The sequence below is a fragment of the Taudactylus pleione genome, unplaced genomic scaffold, assembly GCF_031769625.1.
Source record: "Taudactylus pleione unplaced genomic scaffold, aTauple2 ptg000454l, whole genome shotgun sequence".
Classification (NCBI taxonomy): Eukaryota; Metazoa; Chordata; class Amphibia; order Anura; family Myobatrachidae; genus Taudactylus; species Taudactylus pleione.
Window position 1 is genome coordinate 3135403 of NW_028284856.1, and position 23786 is coordinate 3159188.

The window sequence follows — 23786 nt, forward strand, 5'->3', positions numbered from 1 at the left end:
TGCGACAGACTCCAGAAGAGCCTGGAGTCGGTAAAACATCAGAACTTTAATCTGAGGGTCCAGGGTTCAAGTCCCTGTTCGGGCGAGTGTCTTTTAAGCAATGTGTCGTTTTTGTGAAATGGAACATAGTGCATAGTGGGAAAATCACAAACTGTTTAAGAATGTACACCTTCAACCAAGAGGCAAATTAAATGTATTTCATCAAGAGACACTAAATGTCAAGCTTTTCAGTTCATACTTTTAGTGATAGAGAGATTTTCCTACTTTAGTAATTGCACAGTAACTAGTAGTTGTCATCATTTGAAATGACTTGTTTTTTGTATTACGAACTTTCTGCATTTTTGCGACCTATCACAGAAGAGCCTGGATAGCTCAGACGGTAGAGCATCGGACTTTTAATCTGAGGGTCCAGGGTTCAAGTCCCTGTTCGGGCGAGTGTCTTTTAAGCAATGTGTCATTTTTGTGAAATGGAACATAGTGCAGAGTGGGAAAATCACAAACTGTTTAAGAATGTACACCTTCAACCAAGAGGCAAATTAAATGTATTTCATCAAGAGACACTAAATGTCAAGCTTTTCAGTTCATACTTTTAGTGATAGAGAGACTTTCCTACTTTAGTAATTGCACAGTAGTTATCACCATTTGAATTTACTTGTTTTTGTATTACGAACTTTCTATAGGTTTGCGACAGACTCCAGAAGAGCCTGGAGTTGGTAAAACATCAGAACTTTAATCTGAGGGTCCAGGGTTCAAGTCCCTGTTCGGGCGAGTGTCTTTTAAGCAATGTGTCGTTTTTGTGAAATGGAACATAGTGCAGAGTGGGAAAATCACAAACTGTTTAAGAATGTACACCTTCAACCAAGAGGCAAATTAAATGTATTTCATCAAGAGACACTAAATGTCAAGCTTTTCAGTTCATACTTTTAGTGATAGAGAGATTTTCCTACTTTAGTAATTGCACAGTAACTAGTAGTTGTCATCATTTGAAATGACTTGTTTTTTGTATTACGAACTTTCAGCATTTTTGCGACCTATCACAGAAGAGCCTGGATAGCTCAGACGGTAGAGCATCAGACTTTTAATCTGAGGGTCCAGGGTTCAAGTCCCTGTTCGGGCGAGTGTCTTTTAAGCAATGTGTCATTTTTGTGAAATGGAACATAGTGCAGAGTGGGAAAATCACAAACTGTTTAAGAATGTACACCTTCAACCAAGAGGCAAATTAAATGTATTTCATCAAGAGACACTAAATGTCAAGCTTTTCAGTTCATACTTTTAGTGATAGAGAGATTTTCCTACTTTAGTAATTGCACAGTAACTAGTAGTTGTCATCATTTGAAATGACTTGTTTTTTGTATTACGAACTTTCTGCATTTTTGCGACCTATCACAGAAGATCCTGGATAGCTCAGTCGGTAGAGCATCTGACTTTTAATCTGAGGGTCCAGGGTTCAAGGGTCTGTTCGGGCGAGTGTCTTTTAAGCAATGTGTCAATTTGTGAAATGGAACATAGTGCAGAGTGGGAAAATCACAAACTGTTTAAGAATGTACACCTTCAATCAAGAGGCAAATTAAATGTATTTCATCAATAGACACTAAATGTCAAGCTATTCATATCAAACTTTTAGTGATAGAGAGATTTTCCTACTTTAGTAATTGCACAGTAGTTGTCACCATTTGAATTTACTTGGTTTTAGTATTACGAACTTTCTATAGGTTTGCGACAAACTCCAGAAGAGCCTGGAGTCGGTAAAACATCAGAACTTTAATCTGAGGGTCCAGGGTTCAAGTCCCTGTTCGGGCGAGTGTCTTTTAAGCAATGTGTCGTTTTTGTGAAATGGAACATAGTGCATAGTGGGAAAATCACAAACTGTTTAAGAATGTACACCTTCAACCAAGAGGCAAATTAAATGTATTTCATCAAGAGACACTAAATGTCAAGCTTTTCAGTTCATACTTTTAGTGATAGAGAGATTTTCCTACTTTAGTAATTGCACAGTAACTAGTAGTTGTCATCATTTGAAATTACTTGTTTTTTGTATTACGAACTTTCTGCATTTTTGCGACCTATCACAGAAGAGCCTGGATAGCTCAGTCGGTAGAGCATCTGACTTTTAATCTGAGGGTCCAGGGTTCAAGGGTCTGTTCGGGCAAGTGTCTTTTAAGCAATGTGTCATTTTGTGAAATGGAACATAGTGCAGAGTGGGAAAATCACAAACTATTTAAGAATGTACACCTTCAACCAAGAGGCAAATTAAATGTATTTCACCAATAGACACTAAATGTCAAGCTATTCATATCATACTTTTAGTGATAGAGAGATTTTCCTACTTTAGTAATTGCACAGTAGTTGTCACCATTTGAATTTACTTGGTTTTAGTATTACGAACTTTCTATAGGTTTGCGACAAACTCCAGAAGAGCCTGGAGTCGGTAAAACATCAGAACTTTAATCTGAGGGTCCAGGGTTCAAGTTCCTGTTCGGGCGAGTGTCTTTTAAGCAATGTGTCATTTTTGTGAAATGGAACATAGTGCAGAGTGGGAAAATCACAAACTGTTTAAGAATGTACACCTTCAACCAAGAGGCAAATTAAATGTATTTCATCAAGAGACACTAAATGTCAAGCTTTTCAGTTCATACTTTTAGTGATAGAGAGATTTTCCTACTTTAGTAATTGCACAGTAACTAGTAGTTGTCATCATTTGAAATGACTTGTTTTTGTATTACGAACTTTCAGCATTTTTGCGACCTATCACAGAAGACCCTGGATAGCTCAGTCGATAGAGCATCAGACTTTTAATCTGAGGGTCCAGGGTTCAAGTCCCTGTTCAGGTGAGTGTCATTTAAGTAATGTGTCAATTTGTGAAATGGAACATAGTGCAGAGTGGGAAAATCACAAACTGTTTAAGAATGTACACCTTCAACCAAGAGGCAAATTAAATGTATTTCATCAATAGACACTAAATGTCAAGCTATTCAGATAATACTTTTAGTGATAGAGAGATTTTCCAACTTTAGTAATTGCACAGTAACTAGTAGTTGTCATCATTTGATATGACTTGTTTTTTGTTTTACGAACTTTCTGCATTTTTGCGACTTATCACAGAAGATCCTGGATAGCTCAGTCGGTAGAGCATCAGACTTTTAATCTGAGGGTCCAGGGTTCAAGTCCCTGTTCGGGCGAGTGTCTTTTAAGCAATGTGTCATTTTTGTGAAATGGAACATAGTGCAGAGTGGGAAAATCACAAACTGTTTAAGAATGTACACCTTCAACCAAGAGGCAAATTAAATGTATTTCATCAAGAGACACTAAATGTCAAGCTTTTCAGTTCATACTTTTAGTGATAGAGAGACTTTCCTACTTTAGTAATTGCACAGTAGTTATCACCATTTGAATTTACTTGTTTTTGTATTACGAACTTTCTATAGGTTTGCGACAGACTCCAGAAGAGCCTGGAGTCGGTAAAACATCAGAACTTTAATCTGAGGGTCCAGGGTTCAAGTCCCTGTTCGGGCGAGTGTCTTTTAAGCAATGTGTCGTTTTTGTGAAATGGAACATAGTGCAGAGTGGGAAAATCACAAACTGTTTAAGAATGTACACCTTCAACCAAGAGGCAAATTAAATGTATTTCATCAAGAGACACTAAATGTCAAGCTTTTCAGTTCATACTTTTAGTGATAGAGAGATTTTCCTACTTTAGTAATTGCACAGTAACTAGTAGTTGTCATCATTTGAAATGACTTGTTTTTTGTATTACGAACTTTCAGCATTTTTGCGAACTATCACAGAAGAGCCTGGATAGCTCAGACGGTAGAGCATCAGACTTTTAATCTGAGGGTCCAGGGTTCAAGTCCCTGTTCGGGCGAGTGTCTTTTAAGCAATGTGTCATTTTTGTGAAATGGAACATAGTGCAGAGTGGGAAAATCACAAACTGTTTAAGAATGTACACCTTCAACCAAGAGGCAAATTAAATGTATTTCATCAAGAGACACTAAATGTCAAGCTTTTCAGTTCATACTTTTAGTGATAGAGAGATTTTCCTACTTTAGTAATTGCACAGTAACTAGTAGTTGTCATCATTTGAAATGACTTGTTTTTTGTATTACGAACTTTCAGCATTTTTGCGACCTATCACAGAAGAGCCTGGATAGCTCAGTCGATAGAGCATCAGACTTTTAATCTGAGGGTCCAGGGTTCAAGTCCCTGTTCGGGCGATTGTCTTTTAAGCAATGTGTCATTTTGTGAAATGGAACATAGTGCAGAGTGGGAAAATCACAAACTGTTTAAGAATGTACACCTTCAACCAAGAGGCAAATTAAATGTATTTCATCAATAGACACTAAATGTCAAGCTATTCATATCATACTTTTAGTGATAGAAAGACTTTCCTACTTTAGTAATTGCACAGTAGTTATCACCATTTGAATTTACTTGTTTTTGTATTACGAACTTTCTATAGGTTTGCGACAGACTCCAGAAGAGCCTGGAGTCGGTAAAACATCAGAACTTTAATCTGAGGGTCCAGGGTTCAAGTCCCTGTCCGGGCGAGTGTCTTTTAAGCAATGTGTCGTTTTTGTGAAATGGAACATAGTGCAGAGTGGGAAAATCACAAACTGTTTAAGAATGTACACCTTCAACCAAGAGGCAAATTAAATGTATTTCATCAAGAGACACTAAATGTCAAGCTTTTCAGTTCATACTTTTAGTGATAGAGAGATTTTCCAACTTTAGTAATTGCACAGTAACTAGTAGTTGTCATCATTTGATATGACTTGTTTTTTGTATTACGAACTTTCTGCATTTTTGCGACCTATCACAGAAGAGCCTGGATAGCTCAGTCGGTAGAGCATCTGACTTTTAATCTGAGGGTCCAGGGTTCACGGGTCTGTTCGGGCGAGTGTCTTTTCAGCAATGTGTCATTTTGTGAAATGGAACATAGTGCAGAGTGGGAAAATCACAAACTGTTTAAGAATGTACACCTTCAACCAAGAGGCAAATTAAATGTATTTCACCAATAGACACTAAATGTCAAGCTATTCATATCAAACTTTTAGTGATAGAGAGATTTTCCTACTTTAGTAATTGCACAGTAGTTGTTACCATTTGAATTTACTTGTTTTAGTATTACGAACTTTCTATAGGTTTGCGACAGACTCTAGAAGAGCCTGGAGTCGGTAAAACATCAGAACTTTAATCTGAGGGTCAAGGGTTCAAGTTCCTGTTCGGGCGAGTGTCTTTTAAGCAATGTGTCGTTTTTGTGAAATATAACATAGTGCAGAGTGGGAAAATCACAAACTGTTTAAGAATGTACACCTTCAACCAAGAGGCAAATTAAATGTATTTCACCAATAGACACTAAATGTCAAGCTATTCATATCAAACTTTTAGTGATAGAGAGATTTTCCTACTTTAGTAATTGCACAGTAGTTGTCACCATTTGAATTTACTTGGTTTTAGTATTACGAACTTTCTATAGGTTTGCGACAAACTCCAGAAGAGCCTGGAGTCGGTAAAACATCAGAACTTTAATCTGAGGGTCCAGGGTTCAAGTCCCTGTTCGGGCGAGTGTCTTTTAAGCAATGTGTCGTTTTTGTGAAATGGAACATAGTGCAGAGTGGGAAAATCACAAACTGTTTAAGAATGTACACCTTCAACCAAGAGGCAAATTAAATGTATTTCATCAATAGACACTAAATGTCAAGCTATTCAGATAATACTTTTAGTGATAGAGAGATTTTCCAACTTTAGTAATTGCACAGTAACTAGTAGTTGTCATCATTTGATATGACTTGTTTTTTGTATTACGAACTTTCTGCATTTTTGCGACTTATCACAGAAGATCCTGGATAGCTCAGGCGGTAGAGCATCAGACTTTTAATCTGAGGGTCCAGGGTTCAAGTCCCTGTTCGGGCGATTGTCTTTTAAGCAATGTGTCATTTTGTGAAATGGAACATAGTGCAGAGTGGGAAAATCACAAACTGTTTAAGAATGTACACCTTCAACCAAGAGGCAAATTAAATGTATTTCATCAATAGACACTAAATGTCAAGCTATTCATATCATACTTTTAGTGATAGAGAGAATTCCTACTTTAGTAATTGCACAGTAGTTATCACCATTTGAATTTACTTGTTTTTGTATTACGAACTTTCTATAGGTTTGCGACAGACTCCAGAAGAGCCTGGAGTCGGTAAAACATCAGAACTTTAATCTGAGGGTCCAGGGTTCAAGTCCCTGTTCGTGCGAGTGTCTTTTAAGCAATGTGTCGTTTTTGTGAAATGGAACATAGTGCAGAGTGGGAAAATCACAAACTGTTTAAGAATGTACACCTTCAACCAAGAGGCAAATTAAATGTATTTCATCAAGAGACACTAAATGTCAAGCTTTTCAGTTCATACTTTTAGTGATAGAGAGATTTTCCTACTTTAGTAATTGCACAGTAACTAGTAGTTGTCATCATTTGAAATGACTTGTTTTTTGTATTACGAACTTTCAGCATTTTTGCGACCTATCACAGAAGAGCCTGGATAGCTCAGACGGTAGAGCATCAGACTTTTAATCTGAGGGTCCAGGGTTCAAGTCCCTGTTCGGGCGAGTGTCTTTTAAGCAATGTGTCATTTTTGTGAAATGGAACATAGTGCAGAGTGGGAAAATCACAAACTGTTTAAGAATGTACACCTTCAACCAAGAGGCAAATTAAATGTATTTCATCAAGAGACACTAAATGTCAAGCTTTTCAGTTCATACTTTTAGTGATAGAGAGACTTTCCTACTTTAGTAATTGCACAGTAGTTATCACCATTTGAATTTACTTGTTTTTGTATTACGAACTTTCTATAGGTTTGCGACAGACTCCAGAAGAGCCTGGAGTCGGTAAAACATCAGAACTTTAATCTGAGGGTCCAGGGTTCAAGTCCCTGTTCGGGCGAGTGTCTTTTAAGCAATGTGTCGTTTTTGTGAAATGGAACATAGTGCAGAGTGGGAAAATCACAAACTGTTTAAGAATGTACACCTTCAACCAAGAGGCAAATTAAATGTATTTCATCAAGAGACACTAAATGTCAAGCTTTTCAGTTCATACTTTTAGTGATAGAGAGATTTTCCTACTTTAGTAATTGCACAGTAACTAGTAGTTGTCATCATTTGAAATGACTTGTTTTTTGTATTACGAACTTTCAGCATTTTTGCGACCTATCACAGAAGAGCCTGGATAGCTCAGACGGTAGAGCATCAGACTTTTAATCTGAGGGTCCAGGGTTCAAGTCCCTGTTCGGGCGATTGTCTTTTAAGCAATGTGTCATTTTGTGAAATGGAACATAGTGCAGAGTGGGAAAATCACAAACTGTTTAAGAATGTACACCTTCAACCAAGAGGCAAATTAAATGTATTTCATCAATAGACACTAAATGTCAAGCTATTCATATCATACTTTTAGTGATAGAAAGACTTTCCTACTTTAGTAATTGCACAGTAGTTATCACCATTTGAATTTACTTGTTTTTGTATTACGAACTTTCTATAGGTTTGCGACAGACTCCAGAAGAGCCTGGAGTCGGTAAAACATCAGAACTTTAATCTGAGGGTCCAGGGTTCAAGTCCCTGTCCGGGCGAGTGTCTTTTAAGCAATGTGTCGTTTTTGTGAAATGGAACATAGTGCAGAGTGGGAAAATCACAAACTGTTTAAGAATGTACACCTTCAACCAAGAGGCAAATTAAATGTATTTCATCAAGAGACACTAAATGTCAAGCTTTTCAGTTCATACTTTTAGTGATAGAGAGATTTTCCAACTTTAGTAATTGCACAGTAACTAGTAGTTGTCATCATTTGATATGACTTGTTTTTTGTATTACGAACTTTCTGCATTTTTGCGACCTATCACAGAAGAGCCTGGATAGCTCAGTCGGTAGAGCATCTGACTTTTAATCTGAGGGTCCAGGGTTCACGGGTCTGTTCGGGCGAGTGTCTTTTCAGCAATGTGTCATTTTGTGAAATGGAACATAGTGCAGAGTGGGAAAATCACAAACTGTTTAAGAATGTACACCTTCAACCAAGAGGCAAATTAAATGTATTTCACCAATAGACACTAAATGTCAAGCTATTCATATCAAACTTTTAGTGATAGAGAGATTTTCCTACTTTAGTAATTGCACAGTAGTTGTCACCATTTGAATTTACTTGGTTTTAGTATTACGAACTTTCTATAGGTTTGCGACAAACTCCAGAAGAGCCTGGAGTCGGTAAAACATCAGAACTTTAATCTGAGGGTCCAGGGTTCAAGTCCCTGTTCGGGCGAGTGTCTTTTAAGCAATGTGTCGTTTTTGTGAAATGGAACATAGTGCAGAGTGGGAAAATCACAAACTGTTTAAGAATGTACACCTTCAACCAAGAGGCAAATTAAATGTATTTCATCAAGAGACACTAAATGTCAAGCTTTTCAGTTCATACTTTTAGTGATAGAGAGATTTTCCTACTTTAGTAATTGCACAGTAACTAGTAGTTGTCATCATTTGATATGACTTGTTTTTTGTATTACGAACTTTCTGCATTTTTGCGACCTATCACAGAAGAGCCTGGATAGCTCAGTCGGTAGAGCATCTGACTTTTAATCTGAGGGTCCAGGGTTCACGGGTCTGTTCGGGCGAGTTTCTTTTAAGCAATGTGTCATTTTGTGAAATGGAACATAGTGCAGAGTGGGAAAATCACAAACTGTTTAAGAATGTACACCTTCAACCAAGAGGCAAATTAAATGTATTTCACCAATAGACACTAAATGTCAAGCTATTCATATCAAACTTTTAGTGATAGAGAGATTTTCCTACTTTAGTAATTGCACAGTAGTTGTCACCATTTGAATTTACTTGGTTTTAGTGTTACGAACTTTCTATAGGATTGCGACAAACTCCAGAAGAGCCTGGAGTCGGTAAAACATCAGAACTTTAATCTGAGGGTCCAGGGTTCAAGTCCCTGTTCGAGCGAGTGTCTTTTAAGCAATTTGTGTTTTTGTGAAATGGAACATAGTGCAGAGTGGGAAAATCACAAACTGTTTAAGAATGTACACCTTCAACCAAGAGGCAAATTAAATGTATTTCATCAAGAGACACTAAATGTCAAGCTTTTCAGTTCATATTTTTAGTGATAGAGAGATTTTCCTACTTTAGTAATTGCACAGTAACTAGTAGTTGTCATCATTTGAAATAACTTGTTTTTTGTATTACGAACTTTCTGCATTTTTGCGACCTATCACAGAAGAGCCTGGATAGCTCAGTCGGTAGAGCATCAGACTTTTAATCTGAGGGTCCAGGGTTCAAGTCCCTGTTCGGGCAAGTGTCTTTTAAGCTATGTGTCATTTTGTGAAATGGAACATAGTGCAGAGTGGGAAAATCACAAACTGTTTAAGAATGTACACCTTCAACCAAGAGGCAAATTAAATGTATTTCATCAAGAGACACTAAATGTCAAGCTATTCATATCATACTTTTAGTCATAGAGAGACTTTCCTACTTTAGTAATTGCACAGTAGTTGTTACCATTTGAATTTACTTGTTTTAGTATTACGAACTTTCTATAGGTTTGCGACAGACTCTAGAAGAGCCTGGAGTCGGTAAAACATCAGAACTTTAATCTGAGGGTCAAGGGTTCAAGTTCCTGTTCGGGCGAGTGTCTTTTAAGCAATGTGTCGTTTTTGTGAAATATAACATAGTGCAGAGTGGGAAAATCACAAACTGTTTAAGAATGTACACCTTCAACCAAGAGGCAAATTAAATGTATTTCATCAAGAGACACTAAATGTCAAGCTTTTCAGTTCATACTTTTAGTGATAGAGAGATTTTCCTACTTTAGTAATTGCACAGTAACTAGTAGTTGTCATCATTTGAAATGACTTGTTTTTTGTATTACGAACTTTCTGCATTTTTGCGACCTATCACAGAAGAGCCTGGATAGCTCAGTCGGTAGAGCATCTGACTTTTAATCTGAGGGTCCCGGGTTCAAGGGTCTGTTCGGGCGAGTGTCTTTTAAGCAATGTGTCATTTTGTGAAATGGAACATAGTGCAGAGTGGGAAAATCACAAACTGTTTAAGAATGTACACCTACAACCAAGAGGCAAATTAAATGTATTTCACCAATAGACACTAAATGTCAAGCTATTCATATCATACTTTTAGTGATAGAGCGATTTTCCTACTTTAGTAATTGCACAGTAGTTGTCACCATTTGAATTTACTTGTTTTTGTATTACGAACTTTCTATAGGTTTGTGACAGACTCCAGAAGAGCCTGGAGTCGATAAAACATCAGAACTTTAATCTGAGGGTCCAGGGTTCAAGTCCCTGTTCGGGCGAGTGTCTTTTAAGCAATGTGTCGTTTTTGTGAAATGGAACATAGTGCAGAGTGGGAAAATCACAAACTGTTTAAGAATGTACACCTTCAACCAAGAGGCAAATTAAACGTATTTCATCAAGAGACACTAAATGTCAAGCTTTTCAGTTCATACTTTTAGTGATAGAGAGATTTTCCTACTTTAGTAATTGCACAGTAACTAGTAGTTGTCATCATTTGAAATGACTTGTTTTTTGTATTACGAACTTTCAGCATTTTTGCGACCTATCACAGAAGAGCCTGGATAGCTCAGACGGTAGAGCATCAGACTTTTAATCTGAGGGTCCAGGGTTCAAGTCCCTGTTCGGGCGAGTGTCTTTTAAGCAATGTGTCATTTTTGTGAAATGGAACATAGTGCAGAGTGGGAAAATCACAAACTGTTTAAGAATGTACACCTTCAACCAAGAGGCAAATTAAATGTATTTCATCAAGAGACACTAAATGTCAAGCTTTTCAGTTCATACTTTTAGTGATAGAGAGATTTTCCTATTTTAGTAATTGCACAGTAACTAGTAGTTGTCATCATTTGAAATGACTTGTTTTTTGTATTACGAACTTTCAGCATTTTTGCGACCTATCACAGAAGAGCCTGGATAGCTCAGTCGATAGAGCATCAGACTTTTAATCTGAGGGTCCAGGGTTCAAGTCCCTGTTCGGGCGATTGTCTTTTAAGCAATGTGTCATTTTGTGAAATGGAACATAGTGCAGAGTGGGAAAATCACAAACTGTTTAAGAATGTACACCTTCAACCAAGAGGCAAATTAAATGTATTTCATCAATAGACACTAAATGTCAAGCTATTCATATCATACTTTTAGTGATAGAGAGACTTTCCTACTTTAGTAATTGCACAGTAGTTATTACCATTTGAATTTACTTGTTTTTGTATTACGAACTTTCTATAGGTTTGCGACAGACTCCAGAAGAGCCTGGAGTCGGTAAAACATCAGAACTTTAATCTGAGGGTCCAGGGTTCAAGTCCCTGTCCGGGCGAGTGTCTTTTAAGCAATGTGTCGTTTTTGTGAAATGGAACATAGTGCAGAGTGGGAAAATCACAAACTGTTTAAGAATGTACACCTTCAACCAAGAGGCAAATTAAATGTATTTCATCAAGAGACACTAAATGTCAAGCTTTTCAGTTCATACTTTTAGTGATAGAGAGATTTTCCAACTTTAGTAATTGCACAGTAACTAGTAGTTGTCATCATTTGATATGACTTGTTTTTTGTATTACGAACTTTCTGCATTTTTGCGACCTATCACAGAAGAGCCTGGATAGCTCAGTCGGTAGAGCATCTGACTTTTAATCTGAGGGTCCAGGGTTCACGGGTCTGTTCGGGCGAGTGTCTTTTCAGCAATGTGTCATTTTGTGAAATGGAACATAGTGCAGAGTGGGAAAATCACAAACTGTTTAAGAATGTACACCTTCAACCAAGAGGCAAATTAAATGTATTTCACCAATAGACACTAAATGTCAAGCTATTCATATCAAACTTTTAGTGATAGAGAGATTTTCCTACTTTAGTAATTGCACAGTAGTTGTCACCATTTGAATTTACTTGGTTTTAGTATTACGAACTTTCTATAGGTTTGCGACAAACTCCAGAAGAGCCTGGAGTCGGTAAAACATCAGAACTTTAATCTGAGGGTCCAGGGTTCAAGTCCCTGTTCGGGCGAGTGTCTTTTAAGCAATGTGTCGTTTTTGTGAAATGGAACATAGTGCAGAGTGGGAAAATCACAAACTGTTTAAGAATGTACACCTTCAACCAAGAGGCAAATTAAATGTATTTCATCAAGAGACACTAAATGTCAAGCTTTTCAGTTCATACTTTTAGTGATAGAGAGATTTTCCAACTTTAGTAATTGCACAGTAACTAGTAGTTGTCATCATTTGATATGACTTGTTTTTTGTATTACGAACTTTCTGCATTTTTGCGACCTATCACAGAAGAGCCTGGATAGCTCAGTCGGTAGAGCATCTGACTTTTAATCTGAGGGTCCAGGGTTCACGGGTCTGTTCGGGCGAGTGTCTTTTAAGCAATGTGTCATTTTGTGAAATGGAACATAGTGCAGAGTGGGAAAATCACAAACTGTTTAAGAATGTACACCTTCAACCAAGAGGCAAATTAAATGTATTTCACCAATAGACACTAAATGTCAAGCTATTCATATCAAACTTTTAGTGATAGAGAGATTTTCCTACTTTAGTAATTGCACAGTAGTTGTCACCATTTGAATTTACTTGGTTTTAGTATTACGAACTTTCTATAGGTTTGCGACAAACTCCAGAAGAGCCTGGAGTCGGTAAAACATCAGAACTTTAATCTGAGGGTCCAGGGTTCAAGTCCCTGTTCGGGCGAGTGTCTTTTAAGCAATGTGTGTTTTTGTGAAATGGAACATAGTGCAGAGTGGGAAAATCACAAACTGTTTCAGAATGTACACCTTCAACCAAGAGGCAAATTAAATGTATTTCATCAAGAGACACTAAATGTCAAGCTTTTCAGTTCATACTTTTAGTGATAGAGAGATTTTCCTACATTAGTAATTGCACAGTAACTAGTAGTTGTCATCATTTGAAATAACTTGTTTTTTGTATTACGAACTTTCTGCATTTTTGCGACCTATCACAGAAGAGCCTGGATAGCTCAGTCGGTAGAGCATCAGACTTTTAATCTGAGGGTCCAGGGTTCAAGGGTCTGTTCGGGCGAGTGTCTTTTAAGCAATGTGTCAATTTGTGAAATGGAACATAGTGCAGAGTGGGAAAATCACAAACTGTTTAAGAATGTACACCTTCAATCAAGAGGCAAATTAAAAGTATTTCATCAATAGACACTAAATGTCAAGCTATTCATATCAAAATTTTAGTGATAGAGAGATTTTCCTACTTTAGTAATTGCACAGTAGTTGTCACCATTTGAATTTACTTGGTTTTAGTATTACGAACTTTCTATAGGTTTGCGACAAACTCCAGAAGAGCCTGGAGTCGGTAAAACATCAGAACTTTAATCTGAGGGTCCAGGGTTCAAGTCCCTGTTCGGGCGAGTGTCTTTTAAGCAATGTGTCGTTTTTGTGAAATGGAACATAGTGCAGAGTGGGAAATTCACAAACTGTTTAAGAATGTACACCTTCAACCAAGAGGCAAATTAAATGTATTTCATCAAGAGACACTAAATGTCAAGCTTTTCAGTTCATACTTTTAGTGATAGAGAGATTTTCCTACTTTAGTAATTGCACAGTAACTAGTCGTTGTCATCATTTGAAATTACTTGTTTTTTGTATTACGAACTTTCTGCATTTTTGCGACCTATCACAGAAGAGCCTGGATAGCTCAGTCGGTAGAGCATCTGACTTTTAATCTGAGGCTCCAGGGTTCAAGGGTCTGTTCGGGCGAGTGTCTTTTAAGCAATGTGTCATTTTGTGAAATGGAACATAGTGCAGAGTGGGAAAATCACAAACTGTTTAAGAATGTACACCTTCAACCAAGAGGCAAATTAAATGTATTTCACCAATAGACACTAAATGTCAAGCTATTCATATCATACTTTTAGTGATAGAGAGATTTTCCTACTTTAGTAATTGCACAGTAGTTGTCACCATTTGAATTTACTTGGTTTTAGTATTACGAACTTTCTATAGGTTTGCGACAAACTCCAGAAGAGCCTGGAGTCGGTAAAACATCAGAACTTTAATCTGAGGCTCCAGGGTTCAAGTTCCTGTTCGGGCGAGTGTCTTTTAATCAATGTGTAGTTTTTGTGAAATGGAACATAGTGCAGAGTGGGAAAATCACAAACTGTTTAAGAATGTACACCTTCAACCAAGAGGCAAATTAAATGTATTTCATCAAGAGACACTAAATGTCAAGCTTTTCAGTTCATACTTTTAGTGATAGAGAGATTTTCCAACTTTAGTAATTGCACAGTAACTAGTAGTTGTCATCATTTGATATGACTTGTTTTTTGTATTACGAACTTTCTGCATTTTTGCGACCTATCACAGAAGAGCCTGGATAGCTCAGTCGGTAGAGCATCTGACTTTTAATCTGAGGGTCCAGGGTTCAAGGGTCTGTTCGGGCGAGTGTCTTTTAAGCAATGTGTCATTTTGTGAAATGGAACATAGTGCAGAGTGGGAAAATCACAAACTGTTTAAGAATGTACACCTTCAACCAAGAGGCAAATTAAATGTATTTCACCAATAGACACTAAATGTCAAGCTATTCATATCAAACTTTTAGTGATAGAGAGATTTTCCTACTTTAGTAATTGCACAGTAGTTGTCACCATTTGAATTTACTTGGTTTTAGTATTACGAACTTTCTATAGGTTTGCGACAAACTCCAGAAGAGCCTGGAGTCGGTAAAACATCAGAACTTTAATCTGAGGGTCCAGGGTTCAAGTCCCTGTTCGGGCGAGTGTCTTTTAAGCAATGTGTCGTTTTTGTGAAATGGAACATAGTGCAGAGTGGGAAAATCACAAACTGTTTAAGAATGTACACCTTCAACCAAGAGGCAAATTAAATGTATTTCATCAATAGACACTAAATGTCAAGCTATTCAGATAATACTTTTAGTGATAGAGAGATTTTCCAACTTTAGTAATTGCACAGTAACTAGTAGTTGTCATCATTTGATATGACTTGTTTTTTGTATTACGAACTTTCTGCATTTTTGCGACCTATCACAGAAGACCCTGGATAGCTCAGTCGATAGAGCATCAGACTTTTAATCTGAGGGTCCAGGGTTCAAGTCCCTGTTCAGGTGAGTGTCTTTTAAGTAATGTGTCAATTTGTGAAATGGAACATAGTGCAGAGTGGGAAAATCACAAACTGTTTAAGAATGTACACCTTCAACCAAGAGGCAAATTAAATGTATTTCATCAAGAGACACTAAATGTCAAGCTTTTCAGTTCATACTTTTAGTGATAAAGAGATTTTCCAACTTTAGTAATTGCACAGTAACTAGTAGTTGTCATCATTTGATATGACTTGTTTTTTGTATTACGAACTTTCTGCATTTTTGCGACCTATCACAGAAGAGCCTGGATAGCTCAGTCGGTAGAGCATCTGACTTTTAATCTGAGGGTCCAGGGTTCAAGGGTCTGTTCGGGCGAGTGTCTTTTAAGCAATGTGTCATTTTGTGAAATGGAACATAGTGCAGAGTGGGAAAATCACAAACTGTTTAAGAATGTACACCTTCAACCAAGAGGCAAATTAAATGTATTTCACCAATAGACACTAAATGTCAAGCTATTCATATCAAACTTTTAGTGATAGAGAGATTTTCCTACTTTAGTAATTGCACAGTAGTTGTCACCATTTGAATTTACTTGGTTTTAGTATTACAAACTTTCTATAGGTTTGCGACAAACTCCAGAAGAGCCTGGAGTCGGTAAAACATCAGAACTTTAATCTGAGGGTCCAGGGTTCAAGTCCCTGTTCGGGCGAGTGTCTTTTAAGCAATGTGTCGTTTTTGTGAAATGGAACATAGTGCAGAGTGGGAAAATCACAAACTGTTTAAGAATGTACACCTTCAACCAAGAGGCAAATTAAATGTATTTCATCAATAGACACTAAATGTCAAGCTATTCAGATAATACTTTTAGTGATAGAGAGATTTTCCAACTTTAGTAATTGCACAGTAACTAGTAGTTGTCATCATTTGATATGACTTGTTTTTTGTATTACGAACTTTCTGCATTTTTGCGACCTATCACAGAAGATCCTGGATAGCTCAGTCAGTAGAGCATCAGACTTTTAATCTGAGCGTCCAGGGTTCAAGTCCCTGTTCGGGCGATTGTCTTTTAAGCAATGTGTCATTTTGTGAAATGGAACATAGTGCAGAGTGGGAAAATCACAAACTGTTTAAGAATGTACACCTTCAACCAAGAGGCAAATTAAATGTATTTCATCAATAGACACTAAATGTCAAGCTATTCATATCATACTTTTAGTGATAGAGAGACTTTCCTACTTTAGTAATTGCACAGTAGTTATCACCATTTGAATTTACTTGTTTTTGTATTACAAACTTTCTATAGGTTTGCGACAGACTCCAGAAGAGCCTGGAGTCGGTAAAACATCAGAACTTTAATCTGAGGGTCCAGGGTTCAAGTCCCTGTTCGGGCGAGTGTCTTTTAAGCAATGTGTCGTTTTTGTGAAATGGAACATAGTGCAGAGTGGGAAAATCACAAACTGTTTAAGAATGTACACCTTCAACCAAGAGGCAAATTAAATGTATTTCATCAAGAGACACTAAATGTCAAGCTTTTCAGTTCATACTTTTAGTGATAGAGAGACTTTCCTACTTTAGTAATTGCACAGTAGTTATCACCATTTGAATTTACTTGTTTTTGTATTACGAACTTTCTATAGGTTTGCGACAGACTCCAGAAGAGCCTGGAGTCGGTAAAACATCAGAACTTTAATCTGAGGCTCCAGGGTTCAAGTCCCTGTTCAGGTGAGTGTCTTTTAAGTAATGTGTCAATTTGTGAAATGGAACATAGTGCAGAGTGGGAAAATCACAAACTGTTTAAGAATGTACACCTTCAACCAAGAGGCAAATTAAATGTATTTCATCAAGAGACACTAAATGTCAAGCTTTTCAGTTCATACTTTTAGTGATAGAGAGATTTTCCAACTTTAGTAATTGCACAGTAACTAGTAGTTGTCATCATTTGATATGACTTGTTTTTTGTATTACGAACTTTCTGCATTTTTGCGACCTATCACAGAAGAGCCTGGATAGCTCAGTCGGTAGAGCATCTGACTTTTAATCTGAGGGTCCAGGGTTCAAGGGTCTGTTCGGGCGAGTGTCTTTTAAGCAATGTGTCATTTTGTGAAATGGAACATAGTGCAGAGTGGGAAAATCACAAACTGTTTAAGAATGTACACCTTCAACCAAGAGGCAAATTAAATGTATTTCACCAATAGACACTAAATGTCAAGCTATTCATATCAAACTTTTAGTGATAGAGAGATTTTCCTACTTTAGTAATTGCACAGTAGTTGTCACCATTTGAATTTACTTGGTTTTAGTATTACGAACTTTCTATAGGTTTGCGACAAACTCCAGAAGAGCCTGGAGTCGGTAAAACATCAGAACTTTAATCTGAGGGTCCAGGGTTCAAGTCCCTGTTCGGGCGAGTGTCTTTTAAGCAATGTGTCGTTTTTGTGAAATGGAACATAGTGCAGAGTGGGAAAATCACAAACTGTTTAAGAATGTACACCTTCAACCAAGAGGCAAATTAAATGTATTTCATCAATAGACACTAAATGTCAAGCTATTCAGATAATACTTTTAGTGATAGAGAGATTTTCCAACTTTAGTAATTGCACAGTAACTAGTAGTTGTCATCATTTGCTATGACTTGTTTTTTGTATTACGAACTTTCTGCATTTTTGCGACCTATCACAGAAGATCCTGGATAGCTCAGTCGGTAGAGCATCAGACTTTTAATCTGAGGGTCCAGGGTTCAAGTCCCTGTTCGGGCAATTGTCTTTTAAGCAATGTGTCATTTTGTGAAATGGAACATAGTGCAGAGTGGGAAAATCACAAACTGTTTAAGAATGTACACCTTCAACCAAGAGGCAAATTAAATGTATTTCATCAATAGACACTAAATGTCAAGCTATTCATATCATACTTTTAGTGATAGAGAGACTTTCCTACTTTAGTAATTGCACAGTAGTTATCACCATTTGAATTTACTTGTTTTTGTATTACGAACTTTCTATAGGTTTGCGACAGACTCCAGAAGAGCCTGGAGTCGGTAAAACATCAGAACTTTAATCTGAGGGTCCAGGGTTCAAGTCCCTGTTCGGGCGAGTGTCTTTTAAGCAATGTGTCGTTTTTGTGAAATGGAACATAGTGCAGAGTGGGAAAATCACAAACTGTTTAAGAATGTACACCTTCAACCAAGAGGCAAATTAAATGTATTTCATCAATAGACACTAAATGTCAAGCTATTCAGATAATACTTTTAGTGATAGAGAGATTTTCCAACTTTAGTAATTGCACAGTAACTAGTAGTTGTCATCATTTGATATGACTTGTTTTTTGTATTACGAACTTTCTGCATTTTTGCGACCTATCACAGAAGATCCTGGATAGCTCAGTCGGTAGAGCATCAGACTTTTAATCTGAGGGTCCAGGGTTCAAGTCCCTGTTCGGGCGATTGTCTTTTAAGCAATGTGTCATTTTGTGAAATGGAACATAGTGCAGAGTGGGAAAATCACAAACTGTTTAAGAATGTACACCTTCAACCAAGAGGCAAATTAAATGTATTTCATCAATAGACACTAAATGTCAAGCTATTCATATCATACTTTTAGTGATAGAGAGACTTTCCTACTTTAGTAATTGCACAGTAGTTATCACCATTTGAATTTACTTGTTTTTGTATTACGAACTTTCTATAGGTTTGCGACAGACTCCAGAAGAGCCTGGAGTCGGTAAAACATCAGAACTTTAATCTGAGGCTCCAGGGTTCAAGTCCCTGTTCAGGTGAGTGTCTTTTAAGTAATGTGTCAATTTGTGAAATGGAACATAGTGCAGAGTGGGAAAATCACAAACTGTTTAAGAATGTACACCTTCAACCAAGAGGCAAATTAAATGTATTTCATCAAGAGACACTAAATGTCAAGCTTTTCAGTTCATACTTTTAGTGATAGAGAGATTTTCCAACTTTAGTAATTGCACAGTAACTAGTAGTTGTCATCATTTGATATGACTTGTTTTTTGTATTACGAACTTTCTGCATTTTTGCGACCTATCACAGAAGAGCCTGGATAGCTCAGTCGGTAGAGCATCTGACTTTTAATCTGAGGGTCCAGGGTTCAAGGGTCTGTTTGGGCGAGTGTCTTTTAAGCAATGTGTCATTTTGTGAAATGGAACATAGTGCAGAGTGGGAAAATCACAAACTGTTTAAGAATGTACACCTTCAACCAAGAGGCAAATTAAATGTATTTCACCAATAGACACTAAATGTCAAGCTATTCATATCAAACTTTTAGTGATAGAGAGATTTTCCTACTTTAGTAATTGCACAGTAGTTATCACCATTTGAATTTACTTGTTTTTAGTATTACGAACTTTCTATAGGTTTGCGACAAACTCCAGAAGAGCCTGGAGTCGGTAAAACATCAGAACTTTAATCTGAGGGTCCAGGGTTCAAGTCCCTGTTCGGGCGAGTGTCTTTTAAGCAATGTGTCGTTTTTGTGAAATGGAACATAGTGCAGAGTGGGAAAATCACAAACTGTTTAAGAATGTACACCTTCAACCAAGAGGCAAATTAAATGTATTTCATCAAGAGACACTAAATGTCAAGCTTTTCAGTTCATACTTTTAGTGATAGAGAGATTTTCCTACTTTAGTAATTGCACAGTAACTAGTAGTTGTCATCATTTGAAATGACTTGTTTTTTGTATTACGAACTTTCAGCATTTTTGCGACCTATCACAGAAGACCCTGGATAGCTCAGTCGATAGAGCATCAGACTTTTAATCTGAGGCTCCAGGGTTCAAGTCCCTGTTCAGGTGAGTGTCTTTTAAGTAATGTGTCAATTTGTGAAATGGAACATAGTGCAGAGTGGGAAAATCACAAACTGTTTAAGAATGTACACCTTCAACCAAGAGGCAAATTAAATGTATTTCATCAAGAGACACTAAATGTCAAGCTTTTCAGTTCATACTTTTAGTGATAGAGAGATTTTCCAACTTTAGTAATTGCACAGTAACTAGTAGTTGTCATCATTTGATATGACTTGTTTTTTGTATTACGAACTTTCTGCATTTTTGCGACCTATCACAGAAGAGCCTGGATAGCTCAGTCGGTAGAGCATCTGACTTTTAATCTGAGGGTCCAGGGTTCAAGGGTCTGTTCGGGCGAGTGTCTTTTAAGCAATGTGTCATTTTGTGAAATGGAACATAGTGCAGAGTGGGAAAATCACAAACTGTTTAAGAATGTACACCTTCAACCAAGAGGCAAATTAAATGTATTTCACCAATAGACACTAAATGTCAAGCTATTCATATCAAATTTTTAGTGATAGAGAGATTTTCCTACTTTAGTAATTGCACAGTAGTTGTCACCATTTGAATTTACTTGGTTTTAGTATTACGAACTTTCTATAGGTTTGCGACAAACTCCAGAAGAGCCTGGAGTCGGTAAAACATCAGAACTTTAATCTGAGGGTCCAGGGTCCAAGTCCCTGTTCGGGCGAGTGTCTTTTAAGCAATGTGTCGTTTTTGTGAAATGGAACATAGTGCAGAGTGGGAAAATCACAAACTGTTTAAGAATGTACACCTTCAACCAAGAGGCAAATTAAATGTATTTCATCAATAGACACTAAATGTCAAGATATTCAGATAATACTTTTAGTGATAGAGAGATTTTCCAACTTTAGTAATTGCACAGTAACTAGTAGTTGTCATCATTTGCTATGACTTGTTTTTTGTATTACGAACTTTCTGCATTTTTGCGACCTATCACAGAAGATCCTGGATAGCTCAGTCGGTAGAGCATCAGACTTTTAATCTGAGGGTCCAGGGTTCAAGTCCCTGTTCGGGCGATTGTCTTTTAAGCAATGTGTCATTTTGTGAAATGGAACATAGTGCAGAGTGGGAAAATCACAAACTGTTTAAGAATGTACACCTTCAACCAAGAGGCAAATTAAATGTATTTCATCAATAGACACTAAATGTCAAGCTATTCATATCATACTTTTAGTGATAGAGAGACTTTCCTACTTTAGTAATTGCACAGTAGTTATCACCATTTGAATTTACTTGTTTTTGTATTACGAACTTTCTATAGGTTTGCGACAGACTCCAGAAGAGCCTGGAGTCGGTAAAACATCAGAACTTTAATCTGAGGGTCCAGGGTTCAAGTCCCTGTTCGGGCGAGTGTCTTTTAAGCAATGTGTCGTTTTTGTGAAATGGAACATAGTGCAGAGTGGGAAAATCACAAACTGTTTAAGAATGTACACCTTCAACCAAGAGGCAAATTAAATGTATTTCATCAAGAGACACTAAATGTCAAGCTTTTCAGTTCATACTTTTAGTGATAGAGAGATTTTCCTACTTTAGTAATTGCACAGTAACTAGTAGTTGTCATCATTTGAAATGACTTGTTTTTTGTATTACGAACTTTCAGCATTTTTGCGACCTATCACAGAAGAGCCTGGATAGCTCAGACGGTAGAGCATCAGACTTTTAATCTGAGGGTCCAGGGTTCAAGTCCCTGTTCGGGTGATTGTCTTTTAAGCAATGTGTCATTTTGTGAAATGGAACATAGTGCAGAGTGGGAAAATCACAAACTGTTTAAGAATGTACACCTTCAACCAAGAGGCAAATTAAATGTATTTCATCAATAGACACTAAATGTCAAGCTATTCATATCATACTTTTAGTGATAGAGAGACTTTCCTACTTTAGTAATTGCACAGTAGTTATCACCATTTGAATTTACTTGTTTTTGTATTACGAACTTTCTATAGGTTTGCGACAGACTCCAGAAGAGCCTGGAGTCGGTAAAACATCAGAACTTTAATCTGAGGGTCCAGGGTTCAAGTCCCTGTTCGGGCGAGTGTCTTTTAAGCAATGTGTCGTTTTTGTGAAATGGAACATAGTGCAGAGTGGGAAAATCACAAACTGTTTAAGAATGTACACCTTCAACCAAGAGGCAAATTAAATGTATTTCATCAAGAGACACTAAATGTCAAGCTTTTCAGTTCATACTTTTAGTGATAGAGAGATTTTCCTACTTTAGTAATTGCACAGTAACTAGTAGTTGTCATCATTTGAAATGACTTGTTTTTTGTATTACGAACTTTCAGCATTTTTGCGACCTATCACAGAAGAGCCTGGATAGCTCAGACGGTAGAGCATCAGACTTTTAATCTGAGGGTCCAGGGTTCAAGTCCCTGTTCAGGCGATTGTCTTTTAAGCAATGTCTCATTTTGTGAAATGGAACATAGTGCAGAGTGGGAAAATCACAAACTGTTTAAGAATGTACACCTTCAACCAAGAGGCAAATTAAATGTATTTCATCAATAGACACTAAATGTCAAGCTATTCATATCATACTTTTAGTGATAGAGAGACTTTCCTACTTTAGTAATTGCACAGTAGTTATCACCATTTGAATTTACTTGTTTTTGTATTACGAACTTTCTATAGGTTTGCGACAGACTCCAGAAGAGCCTGGAGTCGGTAAAACATCAGAACTTTAATCTGAGGGTCCAGGGTTCAAGTCCCTGTTCGGGCGAGTGTCTTTTAAGCAATGTGTCGTTTTTGTGAAATGGAACATAGTGCAGAGTGGGAAAATCACAAACTGTTTAAGAATGTACACCTTCAACCAAGAGGCAAATTAAATGTATTTCATCAAGAGACACTAAATGTCAAGCTTTTCAGTTCATACTTTTAGTGATAGAGAGATTTTCCTACTTTAGTAATTGCACAGTAACTAGTAGTTGTCATCATTTGAAATGACTTGTTTTTTGTATTACGAACTTTCAGCATTTTTGCGACCTATCACAGAAGAGCCTGGATAGCTCAGACGGTAGAGCATCAGACTTTTAATCTGAGGGTCCAGGGTTCAAGTCCCTGTTCGGGCGAGTGTCTTTTAAGCAATGTGTCATTTTTGTGAAATGGAACATAGTGCAGAGTGGGAAAATCACAAACTGTTTAAGAATGTACACCTTCAACCAAGAGGCAAATTAAATGTATTTCATCAAGAGACACTAAATGTCAAGCTTTTCAGTTCATACTTTTAGTGATAGAGAGACTTTCCTACTTTAGTAATTGCACAGTAGTTATCACCATTTGAATTTACTTGTTTTTGTATTACGAACTTTCTATAGGTTTGCGACAGACTCCAGAAGAGCCTGGAGTCGGTAAAACATCAGAACTTTAATCTGAGGGTCCAGGGTTCAAGTCCCTGTTCGGGCGAGTGTCTTTTAAGCAATGTGTCGTTTTTGTGAAATGGAACATAGTGCAGAGTGGGAAAATCACAAACTGTTTAAGAATGTACACCTTCAACCAAGAGGCAAATTAAATGTATTTCATCAAGAGACACTAAATGTCAAGCTTTTCAGTTCATACTTTTAGTGATAGAGAGATTTTCCTACTTTAGTAATTGCACAGTAACTAGTAGTTGTCATCATTTGAAATGACTTATTTTTTGTATTACGAACTTTCAGCATTTTTGCGACCTTTCACAGAAGAGCCTGGATAGCTCAGACGGTAGAGCATCAGACTTTTAATCTGAGGGTCCAGGGTTCAAGTCCCTGTTCGGGCGAGTGTCTTTTAAGCAATGTGTCATTTTTGTGAAATGGAACATAGTGCAGAGTGGGAAAATCACAAACTGTTTAAGAATGTACACCTTCAACCAAGAGGCAAATTAAATGTATTTCACCAAT

General features: G+C 37.2%; 15 non-coding genes across 15 annotated transcripts; all 15 read left to right on the plus strand.

Moving 5' to 3' along the window:
* The first annotated feature begins 1044 nt into the window (after positions 1-1044).
* Positions 1045-1117, plus strand: TRNAK-UUU (transfer RNA lysine (anticodon UUU)). Its single transcript has one exon. It is a non-coding gene; the product is annotated as a tRNA-Lys (tRNA).
* A 1989-nt stretch (positions 1118-3106) lies between these two features.
* Positions 3107-3179, plus strand: TRNAK-UUU (transfer RNA lysine (anticodon UUU)). The gene has a single exon. It is a non-coding gene; the product is annotated as a tRNA-Lys (tRNA).
* A 610-nt stretch (positions 3180-3789) lies between these two features.
* On the plus strand, positions 3790-3862 carry TRNAK-UUU (transfer RNA lysine (anticodon UUU)). The gene has a single exon. It is a non-coding gene; the product is annotated as a tRNA-Lys (tRNA).
* A 276-nt stretch (positions 3863-4138) lies between these two features.
* Positions 4139-4211, plus strand: TRNAK-UUU (transfer RNA lysine (anticodon UUU)). The gene has a single exon. It is a non-coding gene; the product is annotated as a tRNA-Lys (tRNA).
* A 2307-nt stretch (positions 4212-6518) lies between these two features.
* TRNAK-UUU (transfer RNA lysine (anticodon UUU)) lies at positions 6519-6591 on the plus strand. Its single transcript has one exon. It is a non-coding gene; the product is annotated as a tRNA-Lys (tRNA).
* Positions 6592-7201: 610 nt separating this feature from the next.
* TRNAK-UUU (transfer RNA lysine (anticodon UUU)) lies at positions 7202-7274 on the plus strand. The gene has a single exon. It is a non-coding gene; the product is annotated as a tRNA-Lys (tRNA).
* A 1974-nt stretch (positions 7275-9248) lies between these two features.
* Positions 9249-9321, plus strand: TRNAK-UUU (transfer RNA lysine (anticodon UUU)). Its single transcript has one exon. It is a non-coding gene; the product is annotated as a tRNA-Lys (tRNA).
* Positions 9322-10612: 1291 nt separating this feature from the next.
* On the plus strand, positions 10613-10685 carry TRNAK-UUU (transfer RNA lysine (anticodon UUU)). The gene has a single exon. It is a non-coding gene; the product is annotated as a tRNA-Lys (tRNA).
* A 276-nt stretch (positions 10686-10961) lies between these two features.
* TRNAK-UUU (transfer RNA lysine (anticodon UUU)) lies at positions 10962-11034 on the plus strand. Its single transcript has one exon. It is a non-coding gene; the product is annotated as a tRNA-Lys (tRNA).
* Positions 11035-17786: 6752 nt separating this feature from the next.
* On the plus strand, positions 17787-17859 carry TRNAK-UUU (transfer RNA lysine (anticodon UUU)). The gene has a single exon. It is a non-coding gene; the product is annotated as a tRNA-Lys (tRNA).
* Positions 17860-18468: 609 nt separating this feature from the next.
* On the plus strand, positions 18469-18541 carry TRNAK-UUU (transfer RNA lysine (anticodon UUU)). The gene has a single exon. It is a non-coding gene; the product is annotated as a tRNA-Lys (tRNA).
* A 2322-nt stretch (positions 18542-20863) lies between these two features.
* On the plus strand, positions 20864-20936 carry TRNAK-UUU (transfer RNA lysine (anticodon UUU)). The gene has a single exon. It is a non-coding gene; the product is annotated as a tRNA-Lys (tRNA).
* Positions 20937-22227: 1291 nt separating this feature from the next.
* Positions 22228-22300, plus strand: TRNAK-UUU (transfer RNA lysine (anticodon UUU)). The gene has a single exon. It is a non-coding gene; the product is annotated as a tRNA-Lys (tRNA).
* A 609-nt stretch (positions 22301-22909) lies between these two features.
* TRNAK-UUU (transfer RNA lysine (anticodon UUU)) lies at positions 22910-22982 on the plus strand. The gene has a single exon. It is a non-coding gene; the product is annotated as a tRNA-Lys (tRNA).
* Positions 22983-23592: 610 nt separating this feature from the next.
* TRNAK-UUU (transfer RNA lysine (anticodon UUU)) lies at positions 23593-23665 on the plus strand. The gene has a single exon. It is a non-coding gene; the product is annotated as a tRNA-Lys (tRNA).
* The last annotated feature ends 121 nt before the right edge of the window (positions 23666-23786 follow it).